The 24,201-nt window shown below is 38.7% G+C and overlaps 1 protein-coding gene and 1 long non-coding RNA gene across 4 annotated transcripts in view; one reads left to right on the top strand and one right to left on the bottom strand.

The window, feature by feature from the left end:
* Positions 1-16,689, bottom strand: part of LOC110186962 (uncharacterized) — a 55,056-nt gene extending 38,367 nt beyond the window's left edge. Inside the window, exon 1 of the long non-coding RNA XR_002319860.2 lies at positions 16,117-16,689. This is a non-coding gene — a long non-coding RNA (uncharacterized LOC110186962). The remainder of the gene's footprint in view (positions 1-16,116) is intronic.
* Ptp99A (Protein tyrosine phosphatase 99A) overlaps positions 1-24,201 on the top strand; it is a 138,313-nt gene that overhangs the window by 15,932 nt on the left and 98,180 nt on the right. The gene's annotated exons all lie outside the window — the stretch shown is intronic.

The following is a 24,201-nucleotide window of genomic DNA, read 5'->3' as shown; positions in this document are numbered from 1 at the left end:
TTATAAACACCAAATGGAAATTGTAATAAAAAATGTGACAGAAACACGGACCTCGTATCGCCCCGGGGATCCTTGAAGTCCTATATACATCTACATATATATAGGGACCCCCAAAAAAGGGTGGGCAGTCGGTGGGCCGACTTCAACTTTGGTGAAATTGAAATGCCTCTGGCTTATTTAAGCATTTATTTCGGCGACGCGAACAACGAGGCGGAAAGTCAATAATGAATAAACTTCCCCAAGCAGCCGTGGCAGCTTTAAGAGTCCAGAAGCAGCGGCTAACAGTAATAAAATTCGCATAAAAATCATTTCGCCACAGCTTTAGCCAAAAAAAAGACAGAAAGAAGAGAATCCTGAATGTTGACCGACTTCAAGCTGCGTCACAGGACAATGGGTGATGCGAGAAATGTATAAAAAACAAGTCCACTTAAAGTTTTGCTTCTTTTCCTGAGCTTCTGAAGAGATTTAGGTGGCAGTCCAGAGTCAAAAGAAAACAATAGCTTAACGTCTTCCTTTGCAGACTAATCATAAAAGAATTATTATTATTACTAAACCATTTGGCTTGAATAACAGACAGTTTTATGGGTAAAATTGGGAGTATATTAATAAAATCAATCAAGTATTTCCAGCAGAAATTGAGGGATAAATACCACTCTGATAATGCTTTATATATTTGCACAAATAAACTAAATAAATAATAACATTAAATTATAAATTCCAGCCAATTTCAGCCACTGTGCCTAGTGTCATCCATGGCCATTGCATTTTGCGTTGGCAAGTGGCCCAAAGCTGGCCAAGAGTTGGGTTTGAGCCTGGTCAAAAGAGAGAGAGCGAGAGTTCGTGATGTCGCGCCTATCACAACCAATTTACTAACGAAGCAGATAAATCCAATTTCTGGACGACAGCGGCTTAGCTTGCAGCGGAAAGCAAAAAAAATAAAATAAAATAAAGTAAAAATAACGAGAAGAGCACTTCCTATCGCTGGGGACAATTTCCGGTTCCGGCTGGCCAGCGCCTGACAATAACGCTGCTTCTTAGTTCAGTTTATTAAGCCAATCAGCGAGTTTATTAGGCTCTTAAAGCGTTTAGCACTAGTCGCTGTCCGATGGGTTTTTAAACAGCGGGGTTTTCGGGTTTCTGGTTTCTTTGATGCCGCCTTTGATCTGACTTTAAATTAATTAAATGAAGTAATTACAAAGTGCGAGCGCCAAAGAGGAAGCACTCAGGCAGATTGGAATGCGGTTGCCGAGATGAATTCCGGCTTGGCTTCTAGAAAAACACCTTTGGCAGGAAACAGCAGCAGCAGCAGCAGCACTCGACAAAGAGATGTTGCACAGCCGCAGGGCGCAGATTCCGAGTCAGCAAGGATTCTTCTTAGAGTCTTCTGTTTGCCAGTTCATTGCAGAGAATTTTAATCAATTGCAGTCGGCAGGGCAACACAAAGCCATGGCCAAGACAGCTGCTGGTCGTCCTCCTCCATCCTCCAAAGACATTTTAATTTCTGCTACAGTCATTCATTATTGTTTGCTCCGGATTTCCCAGTGAGTTATTATGCAAGTTGCAAACAAAAGTATTTTTGATACCAAGTAAAATGCGAGCAACACATGGCCAGGACAGGGCACATTTATAGTATATATTTTTCGGGCCGAACGGAAAGTTTTAAATTAAATTTCATCTCAGCAACGAATCCTACTACTTCTATGCGTGCGAAGGCCAAGAAGATGCACCAGCTGCAGTCTGACCCAAATTCCGGGCCAAGTTCTCTTCTCCTCCTTTGGGTTTTCCACACTCGATGCCTGGATAGATAGAAAGATGGATGGATACGGCCCTTGAATCCTTGCCAAGTGTGACTTTCCATCTCTAGGGAGTGTTTTTTTTTTCTTCTAGCCTTTGGGAATCGTTTTCCCTTGAGGGTCTTTTTTGTGGGGAAAAGTATTTCAACAATTTTGTAGGCAGAAAAACATTGGGAATTCCCAATTACATTTCAATTTTTATCAGTAACAAAAAATGAATGGCCGAAATGTGTATACCCTTAAAGTTACCCTTATAAAATAGATCATAACTAACCCAAAAATGCTTTAATTTAAATTCGGAAAGCTGTTCTGTGCTAGTTTTTATAAAATTAACAAACCTGCGTACTCGATTTTCAAGTTTTTTAAATTTCAATTTTTGTCAATATTTTGACATTTTAACAATGTGAAATTTTATGATAAAATTTGGAAGAAAAATTATTGAAAAATTTTTTTCCGCCAAATGTGGCTAGATCGATTCGGCTTTTCATGCTGATCAAGAATATATATGAATTATAGGGTCGAAAACGACTCCTTCACTTAGTTTCAAGCTTCTGACTGAACCTAGAATACCCTGTAAAAGTACAAAAATGGATTAGGTGTATATGTTAAACGTGAACACACAATTTAACATACAAAAATGCATTAATTTCAATTCGGAAACATGTTCTGCGCTAGTTTTTATAAGCTTAACAAATCTGCATACTCTATTTTTCAGTTTATTGAATTTGAATTTTTTTTGTCAAATTTTGACATTTTAACAATGTGAAATTTTATGATAAAATTTTTATAAAAAAATTTTGAAAAATTATTTTCCACCAAATATGGCTAGATCGATTCGGCTTTTCATTCTGATCAAGAATATATATGAATTATAGGGTCGGAAATGACTCCTTCACTTAGTTTCAAGCTTTTGACTGAACCTAGAATACCCTGTAATAGTACAAGAAAAGGGTTTCAGTGTGTATTTTAAACGTAAACATGCGACTCGAAGGATCACAATTTAATATACAAAACTTGTAAACATTTTTCCATTCTTTTGAAGCAAACACAGCTCACTCTTCGTCTGAAATCAAAATAGGTCCTTTGGGCGGTCGCTGACTTCCATCATAATACAATTTTTATAATTTAATCAAGCTGAAAGCTGCATGGCATCATCGCCATCGGCCCGATGTGCAAATAAAAATAAGTGCGACAATAAAACAAAAGCCAAACAGAAGCGATGCCGTGCGAGTGGAGATTAACAATGGAGGCGTCGCAGGCAGTTTTTACGACCCGAGTGCGATCCCGATGCGATGGCATCCTTCATGGCACGCATTTGTCATACACTTTTCGGGGCCATAAAAGGATTCCTTCTCCTCCTCCTCCGGCGGCGGAGTGTCGTAAAGCATCTCTCAGATGCAGAAACAGATACTCATCGCAGTGTTTTAAAGGATCTCTTGCTTGCTCTTTGAAGCCTGGCTCGGGGGTCATAAATCTATTAATTTTCATTACGCAATTACCAGGGGCGAGAGTGTCAGGAGGAGGTCAGTCCCATGTACTCTATGTGCTAATTACAGGACACTCGATCAATCAAAATCCTAGAGAGCGGCCCCATGAATGCGGTGATTAATTGCCCGATTTTGGTCATACGCATACACAAATTTATCATATAAATATTAAAGGTAGTCGATGCCCGGGCACAATTCGACAGTTTAATCCCCTTTCGCATATATGCGTGTTTTTGCTTCAAACATTTGATACCCATGAATATTTTAAAAGCATTTCGAAAATTGCCAACAAAACAGAAACAGAGACCGAAGCACACACGGAGCACAAGCGGAAATAAATGCAATACATTTGAATAAACAGGCTTACACATACTTAAACAAATGCACATGTTGCCATATACATCCATAGGGGTCCTGGGTGGGCCTTGTCAACCACTTGTTATTTCCAGGATGAGAAGGATGTTTGCTGCTCTGCTTACAATTTATATCCGATTTTAATATTGAATTTCTCTCTGCTAAGTCAAAGCCAAATGAACTTTGTTGTTCTGTTCGAGCGGAATTGGCAAAAGGGATTTTTAGCTCGATTTCGTTGCCAAGGCAACAATAAACTCGGCAGCCAGGATTATCTGTCAGTGTATGCACACAAAACAAGGCACTGAGAGAAAGGTTGAGTGACTTAACTAATATTAGTTAAAGAAAATAAAACGAATAAGTATCTCTTCCCCCTTTGATTTTGTAAATTTCTTCAAATGCTTTTAGCCTATGAAAACTCAAAGATTATAACTGAAACTGATATTTGTATCCCCTTTTTTTCTCCTGCTGTGGATAATCTACGGTTGTCGTCATAGGGAAATCGCCATCGGATATGATTTATAAAACATTTATTCAGAGGCCCGACAATGGCCTAACAAGCCCAATCATTGTGCCTATTTACTTCCGATATATCTAAATCGGACCGATAATGTTCACATGAGCAGTCAGTCAGTCAGCAAGTCGCGTTGCCAACGAAATTTGACTAATTAAAGCGGGATATATGTATATGAAAGGAGGAAGGATATATGTGTATTTATATGTGTGCATGGTGTGCCTTTCAAAGGAACAACTTGCTCACGTAATTGCCGGAGAAATCTAATCAGACTTTCTGATGTTGTGTGTTGCCATTAGGGTCATGTGTGTGCGCTTGTGTGCGGGGCTTTTCCGGGAGGAGAAACGGAGAAAACTTCTCGCATGCTCGGCGGGCCCACGCACAAAATGGAAATGCATAAATCAAATTGTTAGAGATTGGTAACCAAGCAGAGATAAACGCGTATTATTATGCCTTCAGATGGTTGGAAGGAGAGGCGGGAATCGAGGCCTTACCCGCTGATTCATGTTTCTTATCATCCATCAATCAATCGGCAGGCAAGGATATTGTGCCATTATTAATAGTCTCAGTCTCAGTCTCAGTACCAGTTCCATTCCCAGTCAGGGATATGTGCTACCAGTATTTAAGCGGCTCGAGACTCTAGAACCTGTGCCACCTCCCCTTTCTTGGCTGTTGAAAACTTGCGAAACAATTTATCGAGCGGAACTCAAACACACAAATAAGTGGGCAAAGTACACACACACAATCCAAGGAGAAAGGAGAAAGTGCTAGAGTAACAACAGGGTGGCTCCTTAAATGAAAATATAAAGTTTTGAACTCTATTATATTGATAACTAATATAATATTATATAAAATATCATAGAGAAAATATAAACAAAGTTATGTACTTGAAGTATCCTATACAGGTGTATTTTAATTAAAAGTTCATAACTTCCTATTTAAATAACAAACTAAACCATAGGAATGACCCTTGAATGCATTATGCTCCTCTTAAAATATAGTATAAATATAATAATACATATATATATTGTTTTTTGCTTCTCAAAAGGCATACAAATGAAATGAAATCTCTTTCTCTACCATAAAAGACAACACTGATTGGCATATTTGCTACATTTTCCGATAAGTATATACTTTTCTCAATAATCCTCCTAAAGCTCCCTTTTACCTTCATAATAACTCAAAGAAACCACTTGACAATCCTCAAAAACCATATCGAGTGCCACCCTAACCCCACACACAGGATGCAAATGGATGACGACAAGGCAGCCCAAAAGGCGTTGTGTTGGCACAACTGGCAAAACTTTACCCGAATGCCGAGTGCAAGGCGCAGATATTGTGGGCGATCGGGAGGGAAAAGTCGGAAAAGCAGCGGTGGAAACCTCACAGAACTCACAGCACAGACAAGTATTGTCCTCGTGGCCAGACCCAGGCCCAGGACCCAGAACCCAGGCCACTTGGCGCATTCCAGACGAGTGAAAACTTGATAAACTGGGTCAACCCACGGGCTGGCTTTTCCCCCCTTAATCTGTGGCCCACTGTGCTTATTCAGGGAAAATCAATCTAAATGCAGGCCGCAAAAGCCGTGCCCGGCCTGGGTTTCCAATTAATGCATTAAAACGCTTAGCGCAACAGCTGCGATATGAAAAGGGGGATTCCCCTACTGACAATTAGGTGTTACAGCGGAATCTGACTCGAAACCACAAACCATTCCCAATCAGCCGCCAGTCATGATTCAATTTGAGCATTTAACCGTGGAAAATAATGGGTTAAGTTGTCTGGGATATCTGAGATGCTTTCGGAAAGCAACATAATTATAGGAATTTATCCATTAATTTAATGTGTATTTATAGGCTGGAAAAGGAGGAAATGCTGCGTAGGAAAATACTATAATAATTGAACACTAAAAACACTATTGCATCAACTTCAAAAGAATAGTTAAACTTGGCTCTCAATCTCATATATTTCCCTAATAAATCCAACCCTAAACCTATATAATTAGCCCTGATTTTGCAAGTGCATCCTCGGCAGGAGTCAATAAAATGCAAATGAGCCTTGTGGCGCAAATACAGGACGAAATATAATACAATTTGCACGTTGACCGCATTCCACTCGCCTCCTGTTTTCGCCTCCCCTTGAAGTGAGGGTGTGGCTGCTATTGGCCAAAGTCAAAGGCAATGGGAAAGGCAAAGCCAAGGCCCGCAGTAAATGTAGACCGCATGATTTGTATCACAAATGGGCCACAAATGGCCAAAATACACACACACTTACACACAACCAGGCTCATGGAGTGGCCAGTGCAAACATTTATTGCTAATTGCCGAAAGGACATTTGCATAAACTTAACAAAACCCAAAGTTTTCCACACACACACACACACACACTGAAACAAACGGCAACTTGACCACACACACATACACACATGCTGGCAAGCAAGTGGGCGTGGCACGTGCAATTTTCCAACCAATTGCGACAAGCACCCACAGCTATAAACTTGATTCAATTTGCGACACAAACTTTGGCGGCAGTGGCTGTAGTAGTTCCTCAATTGCCAGTTTATAATTGATTTCCCACCCACTCGTTCCAAAAGGAAAAACCGTTTCATTTCCTCACCATTTAAATTAAATGCCAGAGAATTTCGGTGTGACTGCAAGTAGCTTTTTCCTTCTACTCCCCTCCCTTTCTACTCGGTGGCGTAATTATAGCCAAAGTGCAGCGTCACTTGTGCATTTTATTGGCTTTAATTGCCTTCGTCACACGCGGCGTATGAGTAATGGCAATTTAGAAAACGCGTCGCGCACGTCTATATATATTTATATATAGTTACTAAATGTGATACATACATATGTATGGCATACACACTCCAAAAACTATTTGTTATGCAATGAACGGCTTGGCCTATTTAGGTGACGAGGTGTACGGAAATGCAGAGAGAAAAAATGTGTAAAGTTTGGGGAAAATATTAGGGAAAAATAAGAGAACAATTAGTTGAAAAATTTATATCATTCTTAAGGATATTCTGATGATTTTTTGGTGTATAAATTCTCTTGACTAATAATTATAGCAAACAAGATTAGTAATAAACCGGTTTTCTACTTTTTTACTGCTCATTTTCAAACACATTTAATTTCAATAATTATTAATTAATTATTAGACCTTTTTTTGCTCTGTACCTGGGACATTCGCAGGAAGGAACTGCAAACCAAACTGACTGACCATTTGTCCTTTTATCGCACACACGCACATAAATTGACCAAATTAATGCGAAAAGTGAACACGCGCCGGGCAAGGAATCGTATGGAATGGATCGGTTAAAGGAAGACGAAGGAGCTTCGTCCTGGCATGTGTTTTAATGAAGTGCTCCACACACAGGCCTTTTATTCCGACTTCTTCTTCTCCCTTTGACTTTGACTCAAGCCTAACGATGACATCAATGGCTGACTTTCACTTCACTTTCTCCCCTTAAAGAGAGATGGAGAAAGAACGAGGGAGATAGAAAAGATTTGGCCAAGTGCCCTTATCAAAGTGACAACAGGCGCAACATCGTTTTGCCTTTCTGCCATTCTTTTATTAAGCCAAGTTACAAAGTTACAGGGCCAGTAACAGTGGTTAATGGTTGCAGAAATAATTGGTATATAGAGTGAAGTTTATAAAAAATATTATATAGAAATTTGATTGCATTTTTCTATCAGAAATAAATAATCATTATTATATTATGATTTCCTTAAGTATCTTCTTACACCCTCTTGATAGGCCATATTTTTAGTCTTTCATTACTTTATTTTGCCCTTTCATTATCCAAGTCGTTACTCATCTCTCGACTGATATTTGCAATTCCCTCTGAGATGACATCTTACATTTCAGCACGCACAAATGCATTCCAGTCTCGGCAGAGTTATTGATAAAACTTTTCCCGGGTTGCTGGGACCACCACCCACGGCAATTATAAGGCCCCACAACCGATTTGTTGTTTATGTGGCAATAGGCCATAGACCGAAAAGCGGAAAACAAAAAACTATTAGCATTAAATTCACAAAATACAACACAACACAACACAAAAAGCAGAGACAGACACAGACCGAACTGAGCTGTGTCTGTGCTGCACATAAAGCACAGGAAATTGCATTTTTACTTTAAAAAATAGAAAAGAGTCTGTGGATGGGAAATGAAAATCTGTTTATGAAGTCATTGTGCCGCCAATGGGGATATCAAAGCCACCAAAAGTTGCCGTCGTCCTGCGACTTGCTGCACTTTGCTGCAATCCCGACGCCCGTTTTGGCGGCTTTTATTTTCGGATTTTCTTGCTCTGACTGGCTCCGTTGCCGTCTATTTGCCATTTAAATGGAAAATTTCGAGTGGCATTTGCAAACAGAAAACGTGGCCGAAAACGCGGCGGAAAAGTGGGTGAAAATAAGCCGCGACGACGAGGGGAAACTCGGAAAATTACATCGGGGCATGGATCGGGGGACTCCTACTGCCTGCCTGCCTGCCTGACTGCAATTTTTGCAATTACAAGCCGGCAAAATTTTCATTGTTATGGCCGTAATGAAAATGGCTGCAACCATTTTCTGGCTTAGCCCCGGCATTTTATATTAATTAATATTAAACATAAGCCAAGGCACAGGGGCGCGAGCACCGAAATGAAATTTGCATTTTGACGCTGCAATTTGATTGATGAAAAATGTAATTAGTTGCCTGAAATATTAAGAGGGGCGAACAAAAACACATAATTGCTAAAATTCTTTACATAGTTGAGTTTTTAGGAAAAAAGCTGAAAGACGAGCTGCTAGTTTCTTTACATTTGTCTTGGCTCAGACTCCCAGGCACTTGCAGCCAAGGATTTTCACTGGAAAAACCCCTATTGACGGAGCAAATAAAGCTCTTCTGCGGTCATTTCATTATCGAGTTGCCGGCAATCAAGTCGAATGCCGAATGCAACAAAAAAAATCCTTTAGCACTCTTCGCCACAATGCCATTCAACTGCAGCTTTGTCCTGTTTAATGCAGTTAGCAGGAGCAGGACCTGTGCAGCATTTGTTTACTTCAGTGTCATTCAGCGGAGAAACAGCGGGCACTGCTCAAAATAATATTTAAAGAAGGAAATAAGACAGTTTTTAGATATTAAATATTGTTATCAAATTGAGAACATATTAGGGATTAGGAAACACCTATTTCTAGACACAAAAGTACTTTATAATCAATTATTTCTATCCAAATTAGGATACAAAATAACAAAACAAAATAACAAAAGTTTTCCTTTACATTAAATAAAAACTAACAATTATCTAGCAGCAACATTTTGATTAACCCCAAACTAATCATCATAAAATAATTTCTAAAGTATTATTTTTAATGATTTCCAAATTGTACTACAAAACCAATTGAAATAATTATACAAATACAATTTATTAACCAATTTTAATTCAGAATTTATTGGATATAAATATATATATATAAAAGCAAACAAAAACCAGCTTTCCATACCATAAAATTTAATTTGAATTTAATGCTAATAAAATGACTGTTTGGTGCTGCTGATTAAGATTTATGCTTAGTGTTTCCTCCCCCACCCTCTATATATATATATAGATCGGGGGCCAATCAGTTGACTTAGCTTCCGCTCCGCTGCTGTTGAATAAACAAGCCAAAAAGTCAGAAAAATATACTACCAAAAAAACAGACAGTGCGACGACAGAAGCAAACATTTTCTGCACAGCAGCAAACTTTTTCACTTTTCGCCTCGCTTTTCCCTATATATATTTTTGTTGGCTTTTGGTTTGTTTTCTATTTTTTATCGCCATCCGCATTTCATTTTGATAAATTGCAAACCGCCCCCGCTCCCTGCCCCCGAGGAGACCCTAGTTGTTGAGTGGGCGTGTCTGGCAGCCCATTAAGCCAAAGTGGAGGAGATCCTGACTGTCCCGCGGTTGCCTCTGCTGACCCAAAACCCGGTTCAGTCAATGCAATTTAATTACTGTTTATGCATAATGATCGTTAGGCATTGCCTAATTAAGCAGCACTCGGATGGGCAGCGATAACATTTTCACCTAAAACTATTTTCTGTCAGGGCAACACCTCAAATTGAAATGGAATGGAATTGCATTTGGCGCACAATAAATTATGCAAATCAAGCAATTACCTGGCTCTCTCCTCTCCATTAGTTGGACTTTGTCACCTGTCTGGATCAACGTCAGCCGAGCTGTGCAAAAACATTTACCAATTTACATAAAATTTGTATGCTCATTTGCTAAATTCACAAATTAATTGCCATCGCACTTGCACACGTTGCGCATACGACGCGTGGTCCAACTGCAAATTCGCCAACTGCTGCCTAATGAGGCAGCCAACCGCACATGGCGATAGTTATTGAAGGATATATATGGTTATATATAAGGAGAAAATCTATGTCATCGGTAACCGACATTTGTGGGTATCGCTATTCGAGCAGAAAATATGGATCAACTAGAAGATGTCATTCAGTTCGTGTTAATCGAATTTTAACATTAAAAGATAATAGCTTGGAAAATGTTAATCAGAAATTTGAATTTCCACGAGAATGTAGTATATGTTCTAATGTCAAACTATAATGAACAAGAGTTTCAAACTATAATGCTATAAGAATAATAATTTATTGGGTAATTTTATTGAATTGAAATCTGTAAGAAACAAACATGAAAGAACTCAACTCAACTCAAACAAAACCTTTTGAAAAATATTATAACATATTTCTAAGAATTTAAAACAATAATGTTGATAACTTAAAGCTTTAATTGCCACACAGAAAATCCTCTTTGATTTAACATATAAAACTATTATTCTAAATTCCTTATTAAAGTCACAATTTTATTGCAAAACAAAAGTCTTTTCCTGATTATTCTGCCAACAAAAGCAATGTTTGTTTATAAACTAAGGTAAAACTCAGGTGGCAACGATAAGCACGGACTCAAAACTTAAGTCCTTGCTAAGCCGCTGCTCAAATATAAAGTAAATGCGACCAATTAATTGGAGCAGCAGTGATTTTAAGCTGCCGGCTGTCACCTGCTGGTGGAGGGGGAACCGCCTCGAAATGTAATTTCCTGAATTGCAGTTTTGAATACACAATTCCGTGCCCCCACATTCAATGGGGTCCTTTGCGGCAGACGACGTGCTCATTGGAGTGGCTTCTACACTCACTCCTCCCCCAGGATACACACTCGTCGTCGTCGTCGTCGTCCTCATCCGAAAAAAGGACTCGGAATGCTCGAGTGGACAGGTAATGGAAGCTGTCAGAAACTGCGACATCACCGCTGTCAGTGGCTCCACTTTTCCAGTTCCTTTTTTTGTATTTTTTGTTGCAAACAAAGAGCGAAAAGAAAAAGGAAAATATGAAATGCGTGAAGGCGGCGGCGAAGAAATGTATTTGCCCAGCCGTATGCAAATTTATTCACTTGGACGCAAATAATACAATTTCAATGGCATTAATGAAAACAATTTTCATAAATGAATGGAACCAGCGGCAGAAAGCCGAAAGCGAGGGAAGTGCCATTCAACGAGCCGCATCAAATTTGGTTGCAAGCGAAAAGTAGCTTAATATTCCCTTCCATTTTTTTGTTTTGTTTTATTTTTTTGAAGTTTTTTTTAGCTGCTAAATTCCATTTCCATTTGGGAAATATTACTTACTGCACGGGGAAAAATATACAACAGCAAATATCTCATTTTTGAGGCAATATATGGAATAATTTTAATCAAAAGCAGAGATATTTCATGGCTAGAAAAACTGAAAATTATGAAAATAATATTATTTTTGAGTACAAAAATAGTTATACTCAAACCAGAATAGAATTTAATCATTATAGATTTTGAATAACCAAAATAAACCCTAATTTCAAATGATATAATAGGCTATAATATATAATATAAAGCCAAAATTAAAACCAAATTCTCATTAACTCAAAATGAATATTTACAAATTCATGAATTATTAATATAACATTTTGCCTAGAAACTGGAAACTAATGTAATAAATAATGTAATAAATCAATGACCAATTCTCATTTATATTTTTTTTTTATATATTTCTCATGTTTTCTCTGTTTTTTAAATATCTTTTTTTGTACGTGGGAGTGTCCAAACTTTGACACTTGAAATTTTTTCAGAAATCGACACGGCGGCAAAGTTTGCAGACGAATATCGAACGCTTCTGCTGTTTGAGGATTAGAGGTGTGGGGGAAAAACAGGGAGAGAGTTTGGGAAAAACTGCAGCTCATTCGGGGCGTTTATGGTCGCTTTGGCGTAATTTCTATTATTTTCCATGGCCGGCACTGTGGGCGCACTCGAAAAGCAAACAATTAAATGTCCAGACTGCGCCCGTGGGCATGCTGTGAACAGAACAAATTGAGGTCAGAACGGCATGGCCAACAGAACGGGGTGAAGCACCAGTGGCGGTGGCAGTGGCAGCAACAGCCAAAAGGGGAAAACCCAAAACAACAGTTAAAAGAAAATTGGCTACCACAAAATGAAGTCGACTGGGAGCTGCCAGAGAGCAGAGAGAAGAGCTAGGAGAGAGAGCTCAAGGCTGGAGCTGAGGCTGTGAGGCGGCGGAAAACTGGGACCTGGCCATGGCCACACGCCAAACACTTGTATTTTTGGGGTCATAAAAGCAGGGGAAAATTGTGCTAATTAACCCTAAAAGAAAGCTTCTCCCGGGCGGCCGTCCCGTGTGTGTTTCTGCTCGTCCTGCTCCTCCTTCGGTGTGCATTTAAAATTATTTTGCACATTATTGCCGCTCATTGTTTTTATAACCCAATTATTATACAACAAAGTGTTGTTGTTTTGTGTACTGCTTAGAGCGGGAGGCCTTCCATGCAAAAATAGCTTTTATGCTGTCAAGTGGCCATAACACGCATACGACACGTTGCCACCCGCTGCCACAGAACCCAAAACACAGAACACAAAACACAAACGTAACAGCCACAAATATGAGTAATTAGCCGTAAAAATACAAACAATATAATATTTAGCATGTGATTACAGGTTGCTATCGTTATGATAGCCAGGCTACGAGCCCCCCAACAATGAATCACAAACAATTTGGCCAACTAACAACTTTTAATGTGTGTGTTGCCAGCAAAAAGGAAAATAAAACCCAACGACACACTCACATTTGGGAAAAATAAACAAAAGTATGTGTGTGTGGGTGTGTGTGTATTGTATGCAAAAACCCAAAAGCAAACGAAAATTTCCATTTTTTTTTGGTTGGGAAGGGAAAAGAAACCGTAAACCATAGAGTGGAAAACACCTAAACAAACAGCACGTGGCTAGGATCCTGCTGCTCCTGCTCATATTGTTTTCGGCCAAGAAAAACAGTGCCACAGTCTTTAATAATTTTTGTTCTGTGTTTATAGTTGTCCAGGGAGGAGAGCGGGGGCAAAAAACAAATATATATAAAAGTGCTTATGCTGGGGAATTACTATCAAAAAGGCATTAAGCAGCCATATGCGGCAAACGATAAATGCGAGCAACTAAATTTAAATTTAAGCGGTTGCCAGGCACCAACCAGGCCACAGGCAAACATGGCATAAAAAAAGTAAAGGGGGCACTTTAGTGCACAGAGAAAAATATTTTAATTTTATTTAACGAAAAATAAGAAATATAGAAAACAATAAGAAAGAAAATTGACTTTGGGAAACCTAAATGCATATAAACTTGCAGTTTGCAATTGAATGATAGGATTGTATTAAAAATCTATCATAACTAAGCTTGAAATATAGGAATTCTTTAAATTGATATTTTTAAATGACAATTCAAAGTAAAAAACTCATAACTAAGCCAAGAAAGCATTAATTTTAATTCGGAAAGCTTTCCTTTGTTATTTTTTATTAGATTAATAAATATGCATACTCAATTTAAAATTTAAAATAATTTGAATTTTTATTAATTTTTCAACATTCAACTTTGTAAATTTTTAAGCCCTATAAAGTTGTGAAAATTTTGAAAAAATTAAATTTGGCTCGGACATATCTAGAAAGATTCGCCTGTTGATGCTGATCAAGAATATATATGATTTATAGGGTCGGAAATGACTCCTTCACATTGTTCTAGGCTTCGGACTATAATTATAATATTATTCTTTATTTATCTTATTGTTTTCTTTATCTATTTTTTATATGGAATTTTGTTCGACAAATCAAAGCTTAAAAATCTCCTAACTAAGCCAAAAATGAATTAATTTTAATTCGGAAAGCTGTCATGTGCTAGATTTTGTTAGTTTAATAAATCTGAATACTTTATTTGAAATTTTAATAAATTTACATTTTTATCACTTTTTCATCATTTAAATTTCATCTTTTTACACCTTATAAAATTTCGAAAATTTTGAAAAAACTAAATTTTGCTAAGATATATCTAGATCGATTCGCTTGTTAATGCTGATCAAGAATATATATGATTTATAGGGTCGGAAATGACTCCCTACAGAATTACAAGCTTATAACTAAAATAAAAAACCCTGCAAGGGTATAATAATAGGCTTCATTATAAAGATCATTAATGGGAATATATGTATAATTACATTCTGCTTCATAAGTTCTTTAATTTTTAAAAAATCCATTTAGTTATTAGCTTACAAATAATATATATAACAAGTATATTTCTATACACTGAATGATATGTAATATATTTTTGTGTTCTAGTGTAGTTAGATAGGAAAGACATACGTGTGCACTCAGTGGCGGATGTGCGTGTTTTTCGGAACTGACTTGGCTGCCACCTCGCAACTTCCTAATGCCGCAAAGTCATTTGGTGGCTTATGTTGCGCCTTTCGCCAGCGACAAACAATGCCCCCGACACGACCGGCAAACAAACGGCAAAACAGTATTGAGTTGAGGTGAAAAATATGCAAAAGCCAGCAGCAGCAGCAGCGGTGGGAGTAGTGCCGAAAACGAAACAACGAAACCCCCTCCTGTACGACGGAAACGGAAGTGGAGGTGGAAGTGGAAGTGAGAGCGCTAAGGGGGGTGGGAGAGGAGGAATGGCACACGCAAAAACCATCCGCTGATCATTTATAATGCGGCACAACACGGCGTATGCGTAACATGCCTATACACCTAGCCACATCCCAATGAGTTGTGTGTTTGGTAATTCCTTCGGTCTGGCTTGGTGTTGCCATCGCTGTCGCTGTTGTCATTGCTGCGTGCGTTGTTGCCATTAGCCGAGGTTCGTTTAACGCCTGGCTAGGTATTCCCCTCTATATATGTACTCCCCCACATTAATATTACCATAGCAGACACACTCAGGTGAATACTCTGAATTCAGAGACATACAAAAAAAAAAATTATAAGAAGACCGTCTGATTTTTATTTGGCTTATTTATTCAGACAAGCTAAATTTGAACAAGAAAATAAAGCCAACTTTGGTACTCCGATATGGGTATATCCAATTTGGATAATTAGGAATTGATAAATTTTGGTAAAAAGTCAAAAAGATCTAACAGGATATATTTAGAACATGAGATGATATGATATAATAATATGAACGGTTTTTAAAATGGTAATTAAAATTGTGTAAATTAATTCTATTTTAAATTTGACTTTTCTCCCCATATTATATATTACTATGTTTATATATAGTAATCAAGCTTAAGGGAGATAATATATAAGTTAAGTTTCATTAGATTTCGCTTGCATTGAGCTTTTATCCACAAATTTACATATTGACAAGAAAAGAACAGGTAAACAAAGGCAGCTTAATAACCACAATAGTGGATCGTATTCCTAAAGTGGATCGTATTCCTAAAGTGGATCGTATTCCTGAAATGGATATTCTTGAAGTGGCTCTCTCGCTCTTACCTTCCACTTTCAAGAGCGAGAACAAACGTTACTCAACTTACCCTTTCTATACACAGTAAAAGACAAGAACAAGAGAAAACAAAATAAGCTTGCGAAATGTGAAAGAAAGATGATAAAAGAAAAAGAAAATAGTTTTATCTCACTCACCCGTTTACATTGTTTGCTACTGCAGATCCCAATTGCGAATTAGTAGAAAAGCAAAAACAAAGAAATAAGAATAAGTCTTGTAGTTTTTGGAAGGTATGGCACACTTACATACATTTGCACTTGCACATAAAAAAAAAACAAAAAAAAACTTAAAAGAAAAAAACTTAAAAGCTGCTCATAACCTTCTGTTTTGGGGCTGCTTGCCCCTCACTTCACTGACACTTTTCACCACGCGAGATCACTGATTTTCCACACTTTACGTATCTGCCACTGGCTTTATGTAGTTTTCCTTTGCTTTCACCTTTCACCGCTTCGGCGATCTTCTCCCTGGAGACCTTTTCATTTTCGTTTTCATTGTTCCTCCGTTTCGTTTGGCGATGTTGGAGGAACTGATTTCCAACATCAACCGGGAGAGCCGCTCTGCGATACTGGAAGGCGGCGATGTTAAGAGCGAGAGAGGGGATTTCGCCAATATCAGCTGGACACTTCCAAAAAGCTTTCATTTTCGACCTGGACTGGAAACAAGATCCAATTTGTAGCTGATGAATAGTGGATAGCTTTTAGCGTACTTTCCTAATTGGAGAAAAGAACAAAATATATTTAGTTAATAAGTATAAAAGAAACTAAGTAATTACAATTATTTTCGTTCCTGTTTCGACTTATACACTTGTTAGAGTATATAGAAAAACGAATATGGATAGAAATTGGCTTTAATACAAAAAGAAGGTATTTTGACTGGATAAAAAGTTTATGACTTATTTAACTTAATTATATGTATCTTAATTTATCCTTAAAGAATAGACTTATTTAAAATCGATCATTTCTCTCTATAATTGTAACATCATTTTTATCTTTGTGTAAATTCCTTCCAGGATTTTTATTTCTCCTTCGAAATTAGTCTGTACAAAAATTTCCAATCAATATCCAAAATTTTTGTGGAAATGGCAGCTGCTCGACTTAAAAGTGATTTCTATGCTTAAGGAGAATTCCCAGAAAATATATTCAGCAATATACAGCTCCCACAGTCGCAGTCGTATTATTATTTATTTTTTTCTTTTCTTTTCTTTGACTTTCTGCGACTTAAATAGACCCGCTCACATTTCACACGAAAAGAGGAGGCGCCTGTTGGCGCTTTTCCTCGTCACTGCTTCGACGCTTCGAGACGATGATAAATTAATTGGTTTTTTATTTATGATGCCACGGCGTTGCTACTGCCACTGCCACTCCCACAGTCTAAGTCACAGTCACAGACACAGTCACAGTCACATTCACAGTCACAGTCAGAGGCAGGAGTACTGACACTCGACATCCTTGACTTCTGAGTATTTTGGCAAATTGTCGCTACCCAGAGACTGAGAAGCGAAGCTCCTGTCGAAGTGTGTGAAATGTTCTTTTCGCACTGCCCGATTTTCTACCATTCCGAGTTAATTGATTTACGCCCCAGACGTTGGCTGTCATCGATTGATTGGGAGCAATAAACCGACTGTGGACCAGGTCAGTGCCAGGCCGAAAGACCAACAACAGAATGTGGCCCCAACTGTGACTTTGTCTCTCTGTTCCTCTATCATTCTGACAATTTATTAGCAAATGTAATGAGCAGGGTTTATTAGCCGTTCGGCTCGTGTTTGCATCTAATTGAAATTTACATGCTCACCGGACGTTCCAGCATATCCTGTCGACCACTACCATGTGTGTGTTAGTCCTGTGCTTGTGTAGGTGAATGCAAACAATTGTCATCATTAAAATAACGGCATGGATGCCAGGATACACACACACACGCACACACTGAGAGTTGGTTGTGCATCTGGCGAACAATAAATAAAGACAATTTGCAGCTGCAATTATTATGAGAACCGATAAGCCAGCTAAGCAGTTCAACATGTGCTTCGCAGGGGGTTCTTCTCCTCTGTGGAGGAGAACTAGGCAATATCAACAATAAAGACGCAATCCGACCCCCCATCACATCACTCCGGTTGCCAATGCACCGGAATCTGGGTCAGAGTGTGCCCGGAAATGTTAAGCAGTTTCTGGAAATGGTTAAGCCTAAACAGCACCTAAAAGTACATCGAGGGAAAATATTATCGAGAAAATCTATATTCCAAGTGGTTTAATCTAAATTTAATGGATTTATAGGTTCTTTTATCACACATTTATAACATTTATTGAGATTTTAGATGTTTCTAATACTTGACAAAGGGTAAGTGTGACCATGCTAAGTGCAGAAAATGTTTTTAAATAATTAAATACAATCTGAATATGATTTTAATGAAGGTTAATTACCCTTTAAACTGCATTTTAATACTTATCAAATCAGGAACTTCAATTTTTGGTTAAAAAACAAACTTGAGTTTAAGGAAATAGAGAATATTTTGGTTGCACGGAACACTTTATTTATTTTGCCTACCTGGTAACACTATTCTTTTTAAAAAATACGTTCTATATTTGATATAAACATAAATAAAACTCAATAAAATTCAAACTCTTGATACATTTTCCCTGTGCACTTTATGCATCCCAGGATCAGGAGCTTCATCAGCTTTAAGTTGTCACCATTGACAGGAGATGAGATTCGGATTCTGCATTCAACTTCAAAGTGCTTCGAATTAGTCGGCACATGTACAGTTATTTAAGGCCTGTCTGAGAGAAACGTTAAGTGCTCTGCGGTCCGAAGATGGAGATGAAGATGAAGAGAACTTTGAATGCCAGTTTTGGTGTGGCCCGAATTGCTGGCGAGCTTGGAGCTGGCCAGAGAACTTGTGGCCTTTGCCTGTGGCCGGGGCAATTTCGAAAACCAATTTGGCCAAAACCTGGGGAATGCCTTTGAAAACACTTGAAGCAGGCATCAGGAGTAGTAGCAGCAGCTGCAGTCTGCCATATGAGAGAACGTTCAGTGTCATTAGCCCCCATACAAAGCTCACAAAAATTAGACTAATGAATACAAATGGATATCTAGATTAATCCAATACTAGCTGTCGCCTTATTTATAGTACCCAGAGGAAGTGGGTAAAAAAAGCAGTGTCACTGTGACCCACTTGGGGGGCTGGATTATTTTTACCAAGGCAAACCACTTCATTAGCAAAGCCACAAAAAGTGCACATCATTGTGGGGCCAAAATAGAAAGAGAACCAAGGTGAAATCAATACTAAAGTGGTGCCATTAGCAAAGCGATCTTCTGTCCTCTTCCTTTGGGTTCTTTATGTTATGCACCGCCGACACGCGAGCTCATTTCCCATTAAAAACTGCCGACAGTTTTCACCACTCCACACGCTGTGGACTGTGCCGAGCTTATAAACAAATAATCATGGCGCATTTTAATGAGCAAACCAAGCGCTTAATAGTTAATGTTTGTCGGGAGACGAGGAGACCCGTCCTCATCCTGATCCCGCCGACAGCTGCCACAGCACGCGCAGGCAAACAGAGTCGCGATGAGTGCCAGACGAGAGAGCATTTAAGTTTTGCATGCTCTGTAATTAAAATAATAAACACGCGCAAAATGCATTAGAAAATTTTGCCGAAGGGGAGCTTAAGAGCAACAGTAGTAGGAAAAGCAACAGCAACTACCAAGCCTGCCGGCTGAAAAGCTAGACAACGAACGGCTCACGTTGCGTATACGCAACGCTTGACGTTTGTTTGCTCGGCTAAAACGAGGAATCTCAACGAAAACTCCTCCATCTGCCACTGCTCCCCATGTGTTTATTTGCGCGACCAGGCTCGTGCTATTTGTGTTGGCTGTTTCACTTAGAGCGCCCTCGCAACCTGCCCTCAGGTGTGTCATTCCACAGTCCCTGTGTTTTCCTCTATACCCATGATTTTTCCCCACATTCAGAGCCTCGGGGAGATGGAGCAAAAAAACAGCAGCCACAACACAACGGATGCCTGCAATGGCCCATTGTGGTGGCATGCACCGTACACTTGACCTGTAAAAATGGTTACAATGCCAGGTTGCACAGTGAGCAAAATAGTTTGTGACCTATGACCTAGAAATAATTGGAATTTTACTAAAGTATTTCGAGAAATTAAATATCTTTGTGTAAAATATATATGTTTATACAGGAAATCTAACACAAACTTCGAAATTAAATCTAAAGGTGAAAGATCTTAGAGATTGAGATTAAATTGTAATTTAAAGTCATGTACTTATTAAGCTCTACTTTATGTTTTAATTGATTTCTAAGTATTTAATTTAAGAACTTATGATCTTATGTTGTATTCATTCAGTATCACCAAACATATCAAAACATTTCCTGTTTTATAAATTATTTTTCTTATCTAAAACCCAACATAATCCAAAATTCGAAACATATTCTTCAGTGTCTCTCTCTGAAAACCAGTAGAACCTCCGGAAATGCTGAGGAAATCAAGGCTTAAGGTGACGTTCTACTGCCTCTTTGATTCTGGTTTGTTTGCTTGCTTCGATTCGCAACAAAATTCAATTCCGGCAAGTGCAACGAGTGAAAGTTGTGCCCCCTTTGAAAGGCTCAACCTTCTCCATTTACCCCTTATCCTTTTGCAATTTTCAGCATTTAAATGTTTCCAAGTACTTAGCAAAAATGTTGCTGCCAACCCGAGGGCAACACAATGAGACACTTTTGCATTTCCGTCAGTCGCACGCAGAAATAAAGCAATGCTTCTTCTGCTAAACACTTGGTGACTGTGAAAAACGAAATGTATATAAAAAAAATACAAAAATGTTGTAACAAACAAAACAAGTGGGCGGAATGGGGGCGTGGCCTGGGGTTGACTGAGTGGTTAGCTGGGATGGCATACTGCATTACATCTGTAGACGTCAACTGTGTCAGCTATGGCTGATGTTGCAGCTGCAGATGTTGCAGCAGCAGTCCGTAGATGTTGCTGCTGCAGGGTTGAGGGTGTTGCTGCTGCTGCTGCTGTGGCGTTGAGTGCGCCTGTCGACGCTCGAGTGTATCAAACACAACGGCAACATCAGCTGCAGCGAGGAGTGTGTGTGGGTGCACTTAAGAGTCACTGTGTCAGTAAACAACTGACCCACTTTGTGATGAACAGGGGGGAGCAGGGGCAGCAGCACCACCACCACCACCGAAAAGCAACAACAACAAGAGCTGCCCACTCTATTTATCATATTGCATGCTGCGTAGCCTCCACAAAAGCGTAGCATACTTTTTTGGGCAACAAAAAACCAACGCGAGATAGATGCAAATGGAAATAGGATGCAGTGTTGTTAACTTTTGCCATCTGGCTATTTATTAAAATGGGGATTTTTAGAGGTCTGATTGCTAGCTTTAGATTTTGATGCTTAATTTTGAAAGGATTTTTTATAGATATAAGTAAGAAAACGTTTTAGCTATCTGCAAGTTAAGTAAATAATAAATAAGGTCAAATATTTCTTTAAGAAATGTAATCAAATATATTCCCAATAAATAACTAATCAGCCCACAAAGCTAACTCCATAATTTAAAAAAAGAATTAATTCAATAAAACCCCATTTACTTAAAATTTAAAAATATATAAAAGCTTTTAAATTCTCCCCTAAAAAATTTAGCTATTTAATTTGATCAAAAAAAAAGCAGGGCCAACTCTGATGAAAAGGACATAAAATGTGTGGGGCAAGGCAGAAAGATAAAATATGCGGCATTTAAATAGCGCAAAAATATCTATGAAAATATTTTTGTTGGCCAGACAACAACTCGTTCCGCCACCGCCGCTGCTTGTGTTTGCATTGTTTTCATTATTTTCACTCGTGGCAAAATAAATACGTTTTCCATTATTTCCCCGATTCGTGGGGCGTAGAATTTTTGAATTTTCACCCAGATAAGTGGGGAAAATGCTGCGCTGCTCTCTCACTCACTGATCCTGAGCGCTTTTCCTTTTGGCATTTTGGCAATTTGTCAGCGCTAATTTCGCGTTGATTATCTCCCACACACACATACACACAGTATTTATATATGGATTGGCATTGTGTGTGTGTGTATTATGTAATCATGACTGCTCCACTTTTGGCTGTTTTCCTTCGGTTTTGCTTTGCCAAGCGCATTTTGCCGACGTCTGTGCCGCCGCGCTGACAATTAAATGAAAGTAAGATAAATTGTCGCATTTGTTTACAGTTCAACTTGTCGTTTTGTGTGTTTAATTTAAGCGGAATTTGTTGGGAGTGTTTTTCCCCTTGCCAAGGAGAGAGAAAGCGGAGGTTAACATCGACAAAAGATATACCAAGGTCGAGGCAGTTTAGCTGCCTTAATTTATTAGATACACGCCGGGTTCGTCGCCGCAAATATTTCGCCAAGGATCGAAATCCCCAGTTGTGTAATTTTTGCCAAGTAAGGGAAAAGTTAGAAAACTATACCAAATATAAAGATTTCTCTTGCTCAGACCCTCATAACTTGTAAATAGTCATATCTCTAAGTAAGTAATAAGAACCATATTTAATCTATTTAAATAGAATTCCAAATTAGTTGGCTGAAAACTCAACTTCCTTTCAAGTCTCGCTGGTTAACCCGCATGTCCTGGCTGCAAAAAGCAGATGCATGCGGGTGCCCATTAGCATAAACTTTAAGGACATCCCTCAGATACGCGGAAATTATTTTTAATGTCCTGCCGCCAGCAGAAACAAACAACAACACTTGCATGTGGCAGAGAAAAGAGTGCTTTCCGAACGAAGTTTCACTGCGGAAAAACGGGTGGGCGCCAAAGCGCTTTAATGACGACCGGGCGTTAAGTAATTTTCCTTGTATTTTCCGGCGGCGGCCGCATGCCAGCGCCTTTGGCTTAATGCGCTTGTATCCGCATCAGTTTCGCTGTCGCTGTACCTGTCGCAGCTGTTGCTTCTCCAGCTGCTGGTTATCCTGCCCCCCGCTCCTGCCCCTGCGTCCTGCGACCTGCGTCCTGCCAATGGCCTTTGGTGTCATTTGACTCGCAATTACCGCCCCCATAGGGCGGCCACCCCCCACTCCAAGGGCGACTCCTAAGTGGCCCACTCCCACGCACAAGGCTGCTGGCTCCTTCTTCTTCGTTTTCTACTTGAGGACAATGTAAATTTGATTATCGCTCCGGCAAATATTTGTCAGCCACTCACTAAGGCGACGAGAGCGGGTATGGGAGTTTTTCCTAAAAGGGGGCTAGATTGGCTCAAAGCTTTTGTCGCTGACATATTTATCTAGACGTTTTCCCGCTGACATTTTCACTGGCCGGCCAGCATTTGCCTTTCAATTTGCACGCAGAAAAATATCCAAAAACTTAATATTATATATATGTTAATAAAAGCGTTAAAAACATATACATATGTATATAAGGAGATTTTAAATCACCTTTATATATTCGGGGAATATTATTTGGGAAATGCTTAGCAGAGACTGCTAAATTTAAGAAATTAATTCGAAAAAGCTTTCAAAAGATTTTAAATCTCTTAAGACTTATTAAAAGTATGCTGCATACATTTCATTTTTAAATACATATTCAAGAGAAATTATTCAGAAATGGTTTCCAAGAGAAATTGCATTCCAAGAAACATTTTAAAAGTTTTGAAAAGATTTGACATCTCTACAAAGGCTTATTGAAATATTTAGTTTAATTTGCCTTCAAATTTAAAAAAGCCTTTAAGTTATATTGATAGTTGAAGCAGAAACATTTTACTTTAAAATATTTAAAGATAAACCATAACTAAAAAATACTCTAGAGGAAAAGTTGAGAAACATATAAATATATATAAAATCGTTCCCAATTTGTTTATATTTTTTTCTGTGTATCCCACCAGCAAACTCAACTTTTGTTTAGCTTCTCATGATTAATTAAAACTTGCTTCCTATTTTTGGCATGTTGTTGTATTAGTCCTTGTTGTATACTCTTTTGTTGTATTCCTCGTTATTGTTGTTTAACCAATTGTTGTTCTTTTAGTTGTTGTATTTCTAGTTGTTATTGTATTTCCCATCGTCGTGTTGCATTGTTTGTTGTCTGTCCAGTGTGAACATGTTTCTTTTTTACCACGCAGCTTTTCAACAAATTACAGCAGGACCTTCGTAGGACCTACGTAGTACGTAGGATGGGAAAACCAGAGGCCGGAAAAGTGGGCGGTCTCGGGACCTATGGTATCCTTCTTTGGGGGGCGTGGCAACA

This window comes from Drosophila serrata, unplaced genomic scaffold (genome assembly GCF_035046125.1).
Source record: "Drosophila serrata isolate PLE 108 unplaced genomic scaffold, ASM3504612v1 contig_382, whole genome shotgun sequence".
NCBI classification, from domain to species: Eukaryota; Metazoa; Arthropoda; class Insecta; order Diptera; family Drosophilidae; genus Drosophila; species Drosophila serrata.
The sequence above is the reverse complement of the archived record's forward strand: the minus strand, read 5'-3'. Positions and strand labels throughout refer to the sequence as shown.